The sequence below is a fragment of the Leucoraja erinacea genome, chromosome 7, assembly GCF_028641065.1.
Source record: "Leucoraja erinacea ecotype New England chromosome 7, Leri_hhj_1, whole genome shotgun sequence".
Taxonomy (NCBI): domain Eukaryota; kingdom Metazoa; phylum Chordata; class Chondrichthyes; order Rajiformes; family Rajidae; genus Leucoraja; species Leucoraja erinaceus.
In genome coordinates, this window is record NC_073383.1 from 73889650 (window position 1) to 73907182 (window position 17533).

Here is a 17533-nt window from a genome sequence, read left to right on the forward strand (position 1 = left end):
AAAGCTTGCAAAAAAATGTCTATTGGTTCTAAAACTTGCAAAAAAAATGTTTTATTGGTTCTAAAATGGTCCATACTAGTGCTCCAGAAAGCGCGCGCCCCCCTGCCCCACCCCCCCTCCCTCTGGTTGGCTTGGCTTGGGTGTGTCTTGAAATTGAAAGGCACTACTTACTGCAAATGGTGGCATGAAGTTGAAAGGCACTACTTACTGCAAATGGTGGCTTGGGTGCTTTGGTTTGAAGTTGAAAGGCACTACTTACTACAAATGGTGGCTTGGTTGCTTTGGCTTGAAGTTGAAACACCCAATTACTGCAAATGGTGGCATGAAGTTGAAAGGCACTACTTACTGCAAATGGTGGCTTGGGTGCTTTGGTTTGAAGTTGAAAGGCACTACTTACTACAAATGGTGGCTTGGTTGTTTTGGCTTGAAGTTGAAAGGCACTACTTACTGCAAATGATGGCTTGGGTGTGGCTTGAAGTTGAAAGGCACTACTTACTGCAGATGGTGGCTTGGGTGCAATGGCTTGAAGTTAAAATGCACTAACTGCAAATGGTGACATGAGGTTGACAGGTACTACTTACTGTGAATGGTGGCTTGGGTGCTTTGACTTTAAGTTGAAAGGCACTACTTACTGCAAATGGTGGCTTGGGTGCTTTGGCTTTAAGTTGAAAGGCACTACTTACTGCAAATGGTGGCTTGGGTGCTTTGGTTTGAAGTTGAAAGGCACTACTTACTGCAAGTGGTGGCTTGGGAGCTGTGGTTTGAAGTTGAAAGGCACCACTTACTGCAAATGGTGGCATGAGGTTAACAGGCACTACTTACTGCAAATGGTGGCTTGGGTGCTTTGGCTTGAAGTTAAAAGGCACTACTGTAAATGCACTAACTTCCTGTTTGCACTGTATATTGATTTTAGATAAAACGCTACCACTTACGGCTGTGATTTTTGGCCATCTTACTCAGTCCCCCTCCGCTGAGCAGGAGCAGAGATTTCTTCCCATCAATGAAAAATAAAAGTGTTATTATTTTTTTTATTAAATGTTGCGAATCTCTCTCCTGTCAATCACTCCATGAAAGCCACACCTTTTCCGGTGGGGGTGGGGGGGGAGGGGGTTATAAAACCCGGAAATGTGGGTATGGCTCAGTCTCTGCAAGATGGAGGGAGAGGTCACGACTCGCTGTCTTTAGTCACTTTGCACCCTACTTCAAATGGTATGAAACTGCACTTGAATTTGGTGGCCTTATACCCTGCTTGAAATAGAATTTCAAGGATTAGCCGTGAGTCAACTACCAGCCCACCAGCCGTGAGTGAGTGAGTTGCCAGCACAACAGGCTTGATTGACTGAGACACCAGCCCAAGAATCCATTTGGCGCACAATTTGCATACTAGCCCTCTTGAAACCAGTCCCTTCAGCCCACAACACCCATATTAGCGCTCCAGAAAGCCCCCCCCCCCCCCCCCAACTGGCCACCAATATTAGAATTGGTGGAGAGGTGGAATATTGCGTTGGATGACCAGCCCTCCTGTGTGATGCTGGTCATCCAACGCAATAGATAGATAGATATATGTGTACATACACACATGCCTGTGTACATACACACACGGACATATATATATCTATGTATATACATAGATATATATATATAATTTAACACATCCTTATTTGATGCCTTGATATGAATTGCTTAACTAATTTATAATTATTTATCTGTAAGTTTGGTTAATATATTCGTGTGTGTGTGTGTGTGTGTGTGTGTGTGTGTGTGTGTGTGTGTGTGTGTGTGTGTGTGTGTGTGTGTGTGTGTGTGTGTGTGTGTGTGTGTGTGTGTGTGTGTGTGTGTGTGTGTGTGTGTGTGTGTGTGTGTGTTATCTTGTGTGTGTGTAATTTATAATTATTTAGATGTGTTTATATACACACACATATATATATATATGTGTGTGTATGTGTGTATAAACACAGCTAAATAATAATAAATTATAATTATAAAGATAATTACAACATGCTTTAGGTTTGGAACAATTATAAATTTTTCCCGTAATTCACTTCATCTCCTCACTCAGTGTTTAATTCAGATCCCCCGCATCAATCCAGCAAGAGAAAGCGAGCAGCATCTCCTGCAAGGTACTTGCAACAAGGGAGAGGTGTTAACCATCCATCCACGCAGCAGCAGACCTGTCTGCCGGCTGGTTACAAAGCACTGGAGATCTTCAGAGCAGATTTCAAATCAAATTTCTGCTGCTGTGAATTATTCATAACACATGCACCATAACGTTACAGATATCTCAATGTAAATCCTGCTCTCCATAGTCTGAAGAAGGGTCTCGACCCGAAACCTCGCCCATTCCTTCTCTCCAGAGATGCTGCCTGCCCCACTGAGTTGCTCCAGCTTTTTGCATCTATCTCCATACAAAGGGCAGTGTTTAAAAAGATTCCGTCATTATCTCATCCAAATCTATGAGCAGTTTAACTGATTAGAAAGGGTCTCGACCCAAAACGACACCCATTCCTTCTCTCCAGAGATGCTGCCTGTCCCACTGAGTTACTCCAGCTTTTTGTCATGTTGCTTTGGTTTGAACCAGCATCTGCAGTTCCTTCCTACACTTAACTAATTATTATGTGTGCTTATGCAACGGTGTACCTTAATCTTATTGCCGATCACTCTCATTGATTTCATGGGCAGTTAACCTGACTTTAACATTGATCTGAAGATAGACACAAAATGCTGGAGTAACTCAGCAGGTCAGACAGCATCCCTGTCGAAAAGGAATAGGTGACGTTTCGGGTCGAGACCCTTCTTCAGACTGAGAGTCAGGGGAAAGGGAAACAAGAGATATAGACCGCGATATAGAACAAATGAATGAATACAATACAATACAATATTTATTACATGTCATTTGAACCTCAGTGAGGCTCAAACGAAACTCCGTTTTCACAGCCATACAAACAAAGACAATTTCCTACAGACACACACACAATTCCATTTACAGAAACATCAGAAGGCAAAGTATTTTCTCTTGCAAAAAAGTAATGATGATAAAGGAAACAGGCCTTTGTTAGCCATTCGTTGGGTGAAAACGAATTACAGACAATGAAATTCACCAGTGAAACTAGTACAATGACAAGGGTGATGAAGAGGCAGAGAGAGATGGCATGCAAGGGTTACTTGAAATTTCGAATCAAAGTGCATGAAATGTTAATGGCATGTACAGTTCAGTTTGATCCCAAAGAGTAGGGCACAGACTTAATTTTAATCCGTCATCCTGTTTTCAAAGTTTAGTTTAGTTTAGTTTAATTTATTCCACTTGGGCAGCTTACACCCCAGCAGTATGAACATTGACTTCTCTAACTTCAAGTAGCCCTTGCTTTCCCTCTCTCTCCATCCCCTTCCCCTTCCCAGTTCTCCGATCAGTCTTACTGTCTCCGGTTACATTTTATCTTTACTTTAGTTTAGTTTAGTTTAGTTTCGGGATGTAGCACAGAAACAGGCCCTTCGGCCCACAGAATCCATGCCAACCAGCGATCCTTGCACACTAACACTATCCTACACACACGAAGGACAATTTACATTTATACCAAGCCAATTAACATACGAACCTGTACGTCTTTGGAGTGGGGGAGGAAACCGGCGATCCCGGAGAAAACCCACGTAGGTCACGGGGAGAATGTATAAATTCTGTAAATATAGCACCATAGTCAGGATTGAACCCGGGTCTCTGGCGCTGTAAGGCAGCAGCTCTACCGCTACGCCACCGTGTTGCCCGACTAAAATTCTGGCACAAAAATTGATTTTAGTATTCCTGGGCTGCTGGGCTGCAGAATTGGATAAACTGATCTAGTATAATATCAATCGCTAAGGATGAGTATGGGAGTTATGGATAATCATCAAACATGGCAGCACAGTGACGCAGTGGTAGAGCTGCTGTATTACAGCCAGAGACCCGGGTTCTATTCCGACTATGGCTACTGTCTGTACGGAGATTTACGTTCTCCATGGGTTTTCTCCGAGATCTTCGGTTTCTACGTACAGGTTTGTAGGTTAATTGGCTTGGTATGAAGGTAAAATTGTCCCTAGTGTGTGTAGGATAGTGTTAATGTCTGGGAATGGCTGGTCGGCACGGACTCGCTGGGCCGAAGGGCCTGTTTCCGTGCTGTATCTCTAAACAAAACTAACTAAACTAAAGTGACTGTCCCACTTTCACGACCTAACTCACGACCTCTGCCGAGTTTGCCCTTGACTCATACTCGCAGCATGGTCATCACGAGGTTGTTTGAGGTCGTAGGTAGGTCGTAGCAGGGCGTGATGCTAGTCGTAGGTACTCGTGGCATCAAGTAGGTCGGGGCGTTTTTTCAACATGATGAAAAATATCCATGAGTATAAAAGGTCGTGAATTAGTTCATGAAAGTAGAGCAGGCCCTTAAACCTTAAAGCTATGACCTCTGGTTCTTGATTCACTTGCCATAGGCTGCTCATTCCATATATAACCACCACCCTGTGTGTGAGTCAGAGAATCTTTGTCAAGGCTGAGGCTGCAAAATAAAGTTTAAAGTGTTCAGATGAGACCAGTTCACTCAGTTGCTATGATTGCAATGGACATCACAGTTCTGTCAGTTCAGAACAGTCAAGTCAGTCAAGGAGCACTCATATGTTGACAGTCTGTAGATGCAAGGTGTAGACACACAACAGAAGAGTTTCAGTAGTAATTCATAATGACAAGTAAATTGAAGACTTCATACTTTGGAAGTCCGTTCAGAGGATGAGAAACTGGGATTATATAGCATCTATATCGCAAGTTGAGATGCCAGCCAACAGTAAATCTTTTGATCAACAAACAATGGTGCGGCTCGGTGGCGCAACCGTGGAGTTGCTGCCTCACTGCGCCAGAGACCCGGGTTCGATCCTGACCACGGGCGCTGTCTGTACGGAGCTTATACGTTCTCCCCGTGACCTGCGTGGGTTTTCTCCGGGTGCTCCGATTTCCTTCAACACTCCAAAGACGTACAGGTTTGTCGGCTAATTTGTAGGCTATTAGAACGGGTGTCAAGGGTAATGGAGAGAAGGCATGAAAATGGGATTAGACAATAGACAATAGACAAGACAATAGACAATAGGTGCAGGAGTAGGCCATATGGCCCCTCGAGCCAGCACCATTGTTTGCAGCAGGCAGTGAAGAAAGCAAATGGTATGTTAGCATCCATAGCAAAAGGATTTGCGTATAGGAGCAGGGAGGTTCTAATGCAGTTGTACAGGGTCTCGGTGAGACCACACCTGGAGTATTGCGTACAGTTTTGGTTTCCTAATCTGAGGAAAGACATTCTTGCCATAGAGGGAGTACAGAGAAGGTTCGCCAGACTGATTCTTGGGATATCAGGACTTTCATATGAATCAAGGGATCAGGGGGTATGGAGAGAAGGCAGTTACAGGATACTGAGTTGGATGATCAGCCATGATCATATTGAATGGCGGTGCAGGCTCGAAGGGCCGAATGGCCTACTCCTGCACCTATTTTCCATGTTTCTATGTTTCTATGGCTGATCATCCCTAATCAGTACCCCGTACCTGCCTTCTCCCCATATCCCCTGACTCCGCTCTCTTTAAGAGCCCTATCTAGCTCTCTCTTGAAAGTATCCAGAGAACCGGCTTCCTCCGCCCTCTGAGGCAGAGAATTCCACAGACTCACAACTCTCCGTGTGAGGAATTAGGAGGCAGAGATCAGCCAGGATTGAATGGCGGAGTAGGCTCGATGGGCCGCACAGCCTAATTCCACTCCTATAACTAGTAAACTTGTGAACTGACTTGGTATAATTGTACAATGTCACCAGTGTGTGTAGGATAGTGTCAGTGAGCGGGGATCGCTGGTCGATGCTGAAGGGCCTGTTTCCCCGCTATATCTCCAAGACTAAACCTAAGAAATGAAAGGTGGACAGTAAGCGACATACCTTTGCGACTGTGTACAAGATTTGACTTGTGTTTTATCGGCCTTTGCTCAGTCGTTAATCGGATACAGAACGCTCGCTTGTACCCTTGTCAATGGGCAAAGGAAAAAAGTCAGAGTGAGATATCTGAGGGGGTATTTATAGCAGTGAAAGTCAGTAAGTGTTTGGCCCGATCTATCTGGCGAGTCGATGATTCCTTACAGTTATTTGATTACTGACATCCCAGACTGTTTTTAACTGCCATTGGCATTGGTTCCATTAGCTACTGATGATACTGCAAGTAATAAAATGGATGGTCAAGACATTTAATCTGAGCATTGGATTTGCCTGGTATCTATAAACCATTCATAAATTTCACATTTAGGGCCAATTGTATTATTCCAATCCATTTGGTAAATTACAGCCACATCATTCACTGACTGGACGTTGCTCTCAGGAGCATTTCACTGAGATTGTTGCCACTGCTCTATCAGATTTAATGGGTTACTTAAGATGGGCTGCAGACTATTCTTGCTTCCCTTTAACTTGGTGTGGTTTCCTCAGGCCCAGGAGATCTGATCAGCCACTTGGAAAAGAGGTTTGCAGATTCTCACTGTGACCGCATGAGATTCCTCCGGGAAGCTGTAGCTTCCTCCCATATCCCAAAGACATGTGGGCTTGTAGTATAGTTGGCCTCTGTAGATTGCCCCTAGTGTGGAGGGAGTGGGTGGGGAAGTGGGATGACATTGAACTGGGTGCTCGATGGTCAGTGTGGACTCAGTGGGCCATGTTGTCCCACTAAACTAAACTAAACTAAACTGAGCCAAACAGATGTCTATCATAGGTCCACCCACCTTCTCTCCAGAGATGCTGATTTACTCCAGCATTTTATGTCTATCTGCGTTGGAGTCTGAAGAAGGGTCTCGACCTGCAAACATCACCTGTTATGTCTATCCAGAGATGCTGCCTGACCCGCTGAGTTACTCCAGCAATTTGTGTCTATTTTCGACATAGACCATCATCTGCAGTTCCTTCCTACACACAGGCACGGAACTCGCTATCAAAACATGGAGGGGACAGGGGGGGGACACAATTTTTTGGTGGTCGCGCGCGCGTGCGCACACTCACACACACATGCGCGAGGCTTCAGAGGCTCAACCCAGTGTTAAATGCAACTCAACTCTGCCTGTCTCGCCGGGTTAACTACAGCCCTGTCTGGACTGATGGGACACCAGCGCTGCTTCTCCGCGCTGGCCATATTTCCCACAAGCCCAGGCAGGTTAACCTGGCGGGACAGGCAGAGTTGAGTTGGGTTTAGCGCTGCTTCTCTGCGCTGGCTGTGGGCCTGGGGGTACCACGCCCGCCTGATTCCCGACCTCTCTGGCCACCTGTGGTGGGGGGGGGGGGGAGAGCACTCGGGTGGGGTCAGGACAGTGCCGGAGAGCCGGCCGGGATCGATCCTGTCTGCAGATGAGGCGCAGGTCTCATTTGAAATTAGTCAGGAAATTCTCACAGGAAATTAGAAATGCGTGCGACAAAGGCAAAACGGTTATAATGGGTGACTTCAATCTACATATAGATTGGGTGAATCAAATTGGCAGAGGTGCTGAGGAAGAGGATTTCTTGGAATGTATGCGGGATAGTTATCTAAATCAACATGTAGAGGAACCAACGAGAGAGCAGGCTATTTTAGACTGGGTATTGAGTAATGAGGAAGGGTTACTTAGCAATCTTGTTGTACGTGCCCCCTTGGGCAAGAGTGACCATAATATGGTTGAGTTCTTCATTAGGATGGAGAGTGACATTGTTAATTCAGAAACAATGGTTCTGAACTTAAAGAAAGGTAACTTTGAGGGTATGAGACGTGAATTGGCCAAGATTGACTGGCAATTAATTCTAAAAGGGTTGACGGTGGATATGCAATGGAAGACATTTAAAGACTGCATGGATGAACTACAAAAATTGTTCATCCCAGTTTGGCAAAAGAATAAATCAGGGAGACCATGGATAACAAGGGAAATCAGGGATAGTATCAAAGCGAAGGATGATGCGTACAAATTAGCCAGAAAAAGCAGCATACCGGAGGACTGGGAGAAATTCAAAGACCAGCAGAGGAGGACAAAGGGCTTAATTAGGAAAGGAAAAATAGATTATGAAAGAAAACTGGCAGGGAACATAAAAACTGACTGCAAAAGTTTTTATAGATATGTGAAAAGAAAGAGATTAGTTAAAACAAATGTAGGTCCCTTGCAGTCAGAAACAGGGGAGTTGATCATGGGGAACAAGGATATGGCGGACCAATTGAATAACTACTTTGGTTCCGTCTTCACTAAGGAAGACATAAATAATTTGCCGGAAATAGCAGGGGACCGCGGGTCAAAGGAGTTGGAGGAATTGAGTGAAATCCAGGTTAGCCGGGAAGTGGTGTTGGGTAAACTGAATGGATTAAAGGCCGATAAATCCCCAGGGCCAGATAGGCTGCATCCCAGAGTACTTAAGGAAGTAGCTCCAGAAATAGTGGATGCATTAGTAATAATCTTTCAAAACTCTTTAGATTCTGGAGTAGTTCCTGAAGATTGGCGGGTAGCAAACGTAACCCCACTTTTTAAGAAGGGAGGGAGAGAGAAAATGGGGAATTACAGACCAGTTAGTCTAACATCGGTAGTGGGGAAACTGCTAGAGTCAGTTATTAAAGATGGGATAGCAGCACATTTGGAAAGTGGTGAAATCATTGGACAAATTCAGCATGGATTTACGAAAGGTAAATCATGTCTGACGAATCTTATAGAATTTTTCGAGGATGTAACTAGTAGCGTGGATAGGGGAGAACCAGTGGATGTGGTGTATCTGGACTTCCAGAAGGCTTTCGACAAGGTCCCACATAAGAAATTAGTATACAAACTTAAAGCACAAGGCATTGGGGGTTCAGTATTGATGTGGATAGAGAACTGGCTGGCAAACAGGAAGCAAAGAGTAGGAGTAAACGGGTCCTTTTCACAATGGCAGGCAGTGACTAGTGGGGTACCCCAAGGCTCAGTACTGGGACCCCAGCTATTTACAATATATATTAATGATCTGGATGAGGGAATTGAAGGCAATATCTCCAAGTTTGCGGATGACACTAAGCTGGGGGGCAGTGTTAGCTGTGAGGAGGATGCTAGGAGACTGCAGGGTGACTTGGATAGGCTGGGTGAGTGGGCAAATGTTTGGCAGATGCAGTATAATGTGGATAAATGTGAGGTTATCCATTTTGGAGGCAAAAACAGGAAAGCAGACTATTATCTAAATGGTGGCCGATTGGGAAAGGGGGAGATGCAGCGAGACCTGGGTGTCATGGTACACCAGTCATTGAAGGTAGGCATGCAGGTGCAGCAGGCAGTAAAGAAAGCGAATGGTATGTTAGCTTTCATTGCAAAAGGATTTGAGTATAGGAGCAGAGAGGTTCTACTGCAGTTGTACAGGGTCTTGGTGAGGCCACACCTGGAGTATTGCGTACAGTTTTGGTCTCCAAATCTGAGGAAGGACATTATTGCCATAGAGGGAGTGCAGAGACGGTTCACCAGACTGATTCCTGGGATGTCAGGACTGTCTTATGAAGAAAGACTGGATAGACTTGGTTTATACTCTCTAGAATTTAGAAGATTGAGAGGGGATCTTATAGAAACTTACAAAATTCTTAAGGGGTTGGACAGGCTAGATGCAGGAAGATTTTTCCCGATGTTAGGGAAGTCCAGGACAAGGGGTCACAGCTTAAGGATAAAGGGGAAATCCTTTAAAACCGAGATGAGAAGAACTTTTTTCACGCAGAGAGTGGTGAATCTCTGGAACTCTCTGCCACAGAGGGTAGTTGAGGCCACTTCATTGGCTATATTTAAGAGGGAGTTAGATGTGGCCCTTGTGGCTAAGGGGATCAGGGGGTATGGAGAGAAGGCAGGTACGGGATACTGAGTTGGATGATCAGCCATGATCATATTGAATGGCGGTGCAGGCTCGAAGGGCCGAATGGCCTACTCCTGCACCTAATTTCTATGTTTCTATGTTTCTAGGTCTGTGCCACATCTCCCTCCTCCAATCACCGCCCTCTACCCTCAGTCCCACCCCCCTCCCCAACTCCTCCCTCCTCCAATCATCGCGCAGAATCATTATGCCCCGCCCCCATTGCCTGCTGACCGATTTCTCTCTCGTCCAATCGGCGCCCTCGATCAGTAGTCTGACCTCCACTGTCTCGCAGAAAGTGGCAATTTTGAAATCCGGATGACAAAAACTTGGGGGGGATGGCCCCCACCTCTCAAAACATGGGGGGGACGTGTCCCCTCTGCCCCCCCCCCCCCCCCCCCCCCCCCCCGGGTTTTCCACCTCTGCCTACACATGTTTCAAGAGAGAGTTAGATTTAGTACTTAAGGCTAAGGGAATCAAGGGATATGGGGGAAAAGCCAGAACGGAGTATTGATTTTGGATGATCAGCCATGATCATATTGAATGGTGGTGACCAAATCTGGAGTATGGGGTACAATTTTGGTCGCCAAATTATAGGAAGGATGTCAACAAAATAGAGAGAGTACAGAGGTGATTTACTAGAATGTTGCCTGGGTTTCAACAACTAAGTTACAGAGATAGGTTGAATAAGTTAGGTCTTTATTCTCTGGAGCGCAGAAGGTTAAGGGGGGACCTGATAGAGGTCTTTAAAATGATGAGAGGGCTAGACAGAGTTGATGTGGACAAGCTTTTCCCTTTGAGAATAGGGAAGATTCAAACAAGAGGACATGACTTCAGAATTAAGGGACAGAAGTTTAGGGGTAATATGAGGGGGAACTTCTTTACGCAGAGAGTGGTGGCGGTGTGGAGTGAGCTCCCAGTGGAAGTGGTGGAGGCAGGTTCATTGGTATCATTTAAAAATAAATTGGATAGGCATATGGATGAGAAGGGAATGGAGGGTTATGGTACGAGTGCAGGCAGGTGGGACTAAGGGGAAAAAAATTTGTTCGGCATGGACTTGTAGGGCCGAGATGGCCTGTTTCCGTGCTGTAATTGTTATATGGTTATATGGTTATATGGTGCTGGCTCGAAGGGCCAAATGGCCTACTCCCGCAATTAGTTTCTATGTTTTCTCTGTTGTACTTCATGATAGATAAACCATGCTATTTCTATGCTGTCTCACTAAACATAATATATCCTGTATCCTGTACCTGCCTTCTTTCCATACCCCCTGATCCCTTTAGCCACAAGGGCCACATCTAACTCTCTCTTAAATATAGCCAATGAACTGGCCTCAACTACCTGCTGTGGCAGCGAATTCCAGAGATTCACCTCCTCACCTCCTTTCTAAAAGAGCGCCCTTTAATTCTGACCTCTGGTCTGCTAAGACCTCTGGTCTGTGACTCTCCCACCAGTGAAAACATCCTCTCCACTACCACTCTATCTATGCCTTTCATTATTCTGTAAGTTTCAATGAGGTCCCCCCTCAGCTTTCTAAATTCCAGTGAATCGAAGCCCAGTGCTGTCAAACGCTCAAACATGTGAAGGGAGCTATAACAAAAGTGAGTTAGAGGATATAGCAGAAGTGTTTTTCAGTGATACATAATGCAGAGAATGTGTGGTGATAATTTCTGGGATAAAGATACTTGGATATGACATCAATCACAATGAATCACACAATCACAATAATACTTTATTAGCCAAGTATGTTTTGCAACATAAGAAGAATTTCATTTGCCAAGACAGTCACAAAAATAAAAGCAATGGAACACACAAAATACATTTTAACATAAACATCCACCACAGTGACTCCTCCACATTCCTCACGGTGATGGAAGGCGAAAAAAAGTTCAAATCTTTACCCTTTACCCTTCATTGTCTCCCACATTCGGGGGCCTCGAGCCTTCCATTGAAGGGACAATCTTGACTCCCGGAGAAAGCCCACGCAGATCATGGGGAGAACGTACAAACTCCGTACAGACAGCACCCGTGGTCAGGATCGAGCCAGGGTCTCTGTGGCGCTGTGAGGCAGCAACTCTACCGCTGTGCCACCCTGCCGCCATGACATGTGCGTTAACTTCCAGCGAGCTACAGGCCGCCATCAAAAACTGTTTCATGGACAAGATCAAAGGCAACACCAAACAGTTTCGCCTGGCGCTCGCTGAAATACGTTCCGTTATCTAGAAATAATTCAATTACTTCTCGATGTGGTCTATTTACTCTGTTTCTGTCGGCGAGGTCAGATTTGTGGCTCATCCTGGCCCCAGATACTTCTATTTTCTCTATCTCTGGAGCTCCTGCTTTTCCTGAGAACCGTGAATCATGCAGAATTGTAATTGAAGTACTCAAGGAATTCACAATAAATGAAAGAGACACGGTTCATTGGTGAATGTCTCCAAGCAATCTTTCTCTGAGGGAAGATCAATTGTTGTTTTGTTAATAGCTTCCAAAGTTACAACATATTCCTTAGATTTTTTAATAATCATAAATTATACAATATCTGAATCGGTTATTACTGCAATGGCTGCGGTTATGATTTTCTGTCGTATTCTCCGTCTCCATTCCTATTTAAACATCGTTTCTCCCCACTGTATTTCATCATCATATTTTTCTGCTTTCTTCTACTTCTCTTTACCTGCAACCCTGTGTTGATTTAGTTCATTCTGGTTTAGAGATACAGCGGGAAAACAGGCCCATTCGGCCCACCGAGTCCGCGCCGACCAGCGATCACCCCGTGCACTAGCGCTATCCTACACACACTAGGGACGGTTTACAAGTTCACCGAGGCTAATTAACCTGCAAACGGAAAAACCCCACGCGGTCACGGGGAAAACATGCAAACTCCATACAGACAGCACCCGTGCGCGGGATTGAATCCGGTGGCGCTGTATAGCAGCAACTCTACCGCTGCGCCACCATGGAGCCCTACTTCCTATTTAATCATCTTTCCTCCCCTTTGTATTTTTTCTTAATATTTTTCTGCTTTCTTGTTCCTGTTCTTTCTCTGTACCTGCATCTCTGTTTTTTTTTAATACTTTAGTCTAGTTTAGAGATATACCGTAATAACAGGCTCTTTGGCCCACCGAGTCCACACTGACCATTGATCACCCATGCATTAGCTCTGTACGACACACAGGGCAATATCACAGAAGCCAATTAACCTACAAACCTGCATATCTTCGGAATGTGGGAGGGAACCGGAGCACCTGGAGAAAACCTACATGGCAACAGGGGAAAAAGTACAAGCTCCGCTCAGACGGCATCCATAGTAGGGATCTATCTCTTCCCCCCTCCCCCCCCCCCCCCCCCCCCCCCCTCCACCTTGCGGTTTTGTAGGCTGATTGCCTTTGGTAAAAGTTGCAAATAGTTCCTTGTGTGTTGGATCGTGCTAGTGTGCGGGGAGCGCTGGTCGGCGCGGACTCTGTGGGCTGAAAAGGGGCCTGTTTCCGCGCTGTATCTCTAAACCAAACTAAACTTAACAAAGCCATTGAGAGTAGTTACTCTGCATTTTTTTAAGCAATGAATGCACTTACAAAGCACTTAGTTTCACTATTAGGACTTTGCGACGTTGCAAATTTGTGAGAAATCTTTTTGTTTAGTAAAAGCCTTTTTTTAAATTTCAGATAACTATTTCTAAGTTAGTTCCAGTCAAAGGAGAGAAGCACCATCTAGTGGGAGTTCACTGTTTATCCAGTATGACAGAGAAAATATTCACTGTTCACTACCATTTTCTGTTTGTTAACTTCCAGGCATGTTTTTCTTGTTAATGACAAATGTACAGGAGGAATGTGGTCTAAACAGTGACACAGAATTTGCAGCTAAAACTATGATAGGTTTGGGTCACTATTCATAATTTAGAGTTGTTTAAGACCTCATAACATAGAAGTCACCAACACATTACACCTCAGTTGGAAAATGACCATTGGATGATAGACGCAAAATGCTGGAGTAACTCAGTGGGACAGACAGTATCTCTGAATAGAAGGAGTGAGTATTTTCATCTTCTTGATTAGTACAGGTGCCACAGGATGTGGGGAGAAGGCAGGAGAATGGGGTTAGCAGGGAGAAATAGATCAGCCATGATTGAATGGTAGAGTAGACTTGATGGGCGAATGGACTCCTATTCCTTATGATCTGCAGTCCCTTCCTACACATTCCTATCTGTTAAATGAAAGCTCACTGAATGAATGTCATAGAGTCATCAGACTTGACTTGTCAGAGGACATAGTTTCAAGGTGAAGGGGAAAAGATTTAATAGGAAGCCGAGGGGTAACTATTTCACACAGAGGGCGGTGGGTGTATGGAACAAGCTGCCAGAGCAGGTAGTTGAGGCTGGGACTATCCCATCGTTAGACAAGTACATGGATGGGACAGGTTTGGAGGGATATGGACCATGTGCAGGCAAGTGGGACTAGTGTAGCTGGGAGATTGTTGGCCGGTGTGGGCCTGTTGGGCCGAATGGCCTGTTTCCACACTGTATCACTGTAAGACTCTATGAGTCCTACAGCGTGGAAACAGGCCCTTTCAACCCAACTTGCCCACACCGGCCAGCGTGTCCCATTCACACCAGTCCCACCTGCCCGTATTTGGCCCATATCCCTCTAAACCTGTCTGATCCATCTACCTGTCTAAATGTTTCTTAAAATTCGGGATGGTGTTGCTCCGAAAACAAGACACAAAGTGCTGGAGCAACTCAGCGGGTCTGGCAGCATTTTTGGATAATATGGATAGATGACATTTTACCTTGGAACCAAACCCAAAACCTCACCTGTCCATGTTCTCCAGAGATGCTTCCTGACCTGCTGAGTTACTCCAGCACATTGTGTCCTTTTTTTGGCAAACCAGCATCTGCAGTACCTTTTTTCTCCATTGTGCTGCCCCAGTGTTAACCTTGATTAACATTGTTAGAAATTTCATTTATTTCATTTTGGGACATATGACAACAAAAACATTCTTGTGTTTTGACTCTTGACTCTCTAGGGAAGGTAAGCCGGGACCAGCCAGTGTTGTTATTACTAGTCCATTAACACAATTGGTATACCATTACTATCACCAAAAGAGAATATTACGATCTATTCTCCTTAAATTGTGGACGCAGCCCAGACCATCACACAAACCAACCTCCCTTCTATTGACTCCATTTACTGTATACCTCACGCTGCCTCGGCAAAGCTAGCAGCATGACTATTGACGAGTTGCACCTTGGCACTCCCTCTTCTCCCCTCTGGGAAAAATATAGAAATGTGACATTTCCCAATTATCCAGAAATACTGGCTGACCCACACACCTCCTGATTCAGGGACAGTTTCTTCCCAGCGGCTATCAGGCAATGGAACCATCCACAACCAGAGTCCTGACCTACTATCTACCTCATTGGAGACACTCGGACTATCTTTAATCAGACCTTACTGGCTTCATCTTGCACTAAACCTTAATCCCCATATCATGCACTCCGTACACTGTGGATGGCTCAATTGTAATCATGTATTGTGTTTCTGTGGGCTGGTTAGCGCGCAACAAAATCTTTTCACTGTACCTCGGTACACGTGACAATAAACTAAACTGAACGAAAGGAACTGCGAATGCTTGTTTAAGGGTCTGTCCCACTTTCATGACCTAATTCACGACCTCTGCCAAGTTTGCCCTTGACTCATACTCGCACCATGGCCGTCACGAGGTCGTAGGCAGGTCGTAGCAGGCCGTGATGCCAGTCGTAGGTACTCGTGGCATCAAGTAGGTCGGAGCGTTTTTCTAGCCTGATGAAAAATGTCCACGAGTCAAAAAAGGTTGTGAATTAGGTCGTGAAAGTGGGACAAGGCCCTTTACTCTGAGCTCTCAACCAGATTGCTCTGTGATGTTCTTTTGCTATCTGGAATGTCTAAGTCAGAGTTTCAGGATAGAGCATTGGCCATTTAGCATTGATGTATAGTAAGCATTATGTTAGGTGTTTTTTTTAAACTTTGGAACTTCAAACCCCAGGGCGTGTACCTGTGTTCGTACAATCTAATACAACATTCAAGACTGAAGCTAAGATGTTTTGGAGCACCGAAAGGATTGAAAGGATTGGGAATAAGAATGGAATGTAAAGGCAATATCAACAGCTTCAGAGTCTTCTCGGCTTATTTCAATTCCTACAGGTTGCACCCTGGCCACTCCGTCTTCTCCCCTCTCACATCGGGCAAAAGGCGTAGAAGTGTGAAAACGCACACCTCCAGATTCAGGGACAGTTTCTTCCCAGCTGTTATCAAGCATCTGAATCATCCTACCATAACCAGAGAGCAGTGCTGAACTACTGCCTACCTCATTGGTGACCCTTGGACAATCTTTGATCGGACTTAAGTTTAGTTTTTTTTTTAGTTTAATTTAGAGATACAGCATGAAACCAGGCCTTTCGGCCCATCACGAATGTGCTAACCGGTGATCGCTGCACATTAACACTATCCTGGCTTCACTGGCTTTACCTTGCATTAAACATTATTCCCATATCATGTAACTCCACACTGTAAATGGCTTGGTTGCAATCATGTATTGTCTTTCAGCTGACTGGTTAGCACCCAACAAGAGCTCTTCACTGTACCTTGGTGCGCGTGACAATAAACTAAACTGACCCGATGTTAATTTTCTTACTGAGACAGCTATTTACCATCTCCAAAAATGAATATTGTAATCTACAAAGTCTCCTTGAATTGTGGACGCAGCCCAGACCATCACACAAGCCAACCTTCCTTCCATTGGCTCCATTTACATCTCACGCTGCCTTGACAAGGCCAGCAGCATAATCAAGGACAAGTCGCACCCTGGTCACTCCCTCTTCCCCCTTCAGGCAAAAGGTATAGAAGTGTGAAAACGCACGCCTCCAGATTCAGCGATAGTTTCTTCCCAGCTGTTATCCGGCAACTGAATCATAGAAACATAGAAAATAGGTGCAGGAAGAGGCCATTCGGCCTGTCGAGCCAACACCACCATTCATTGTGATCATAGCTGATCGTCCCGAATCAATAACCCGTGCCTGACTTCTCCCCATATTCCTTGATTCCACTAGCCCCGAGAGCTCTATCTAACGCTCTCTTAAATGCATCCAGTGATTTGGCCTCCACTGCCCTCTGTGGCAGGGAATTCCACAAATTCACAACTCTCTGGGTGAAATGTTTTTGTCACCTCAGTCTTAAATGGCCTCCCCTTTATTCTAAGACTGTGGCCCCTGGTTCTGGACTCGCCCAACATTGAGAAAAATGTTCCTGCACCTAGCTTGTCCAGTCCTTTTATAATTGTATATGTTTCCATAAGATCCCTCTCATCCTTCTGAACTCCAGTGAATGTATCATGTATCCGTACACTTAAATTTGACAAATAAATTTGAACTTTGAACTGTGAATGGCTCGATTGTGACCATGTATTGTCTTTCTGTGGCCTGGTTAGCACACAACAAAAGCTTTCCACTGTACCTCGGTACACGTGACAATAAACTGGACTGAACTGATGTCCATTTTGTGACTTGGACAACTTTATTACTGAGCAACGATCCTTGTGCCAGCATCTGTTTTTTTGTGTTAATCGTATGTTCTATGGGATACAGCAGAAGGATTGGGAGGATGGACGGAATTTGTTTTACTTTGAGGTGCATGATTTTCTTTTATTCACAGCCT

At 45.0% G+C, this 17533-nt stretch overlaps 1 protein-coding gene across 1 annotated transcript in view; it reads left to right on the top strand.

The window, feature by feature from the left end:
- LOC129699107 (contactin-associated protein-like 5) overlaps positions 1-17533 on the top strand; it is a 1038064-nt gene that overhangs the window by 878315 nt on the left and 142216 nt on the right. The window lies entirely within an intron of this gene.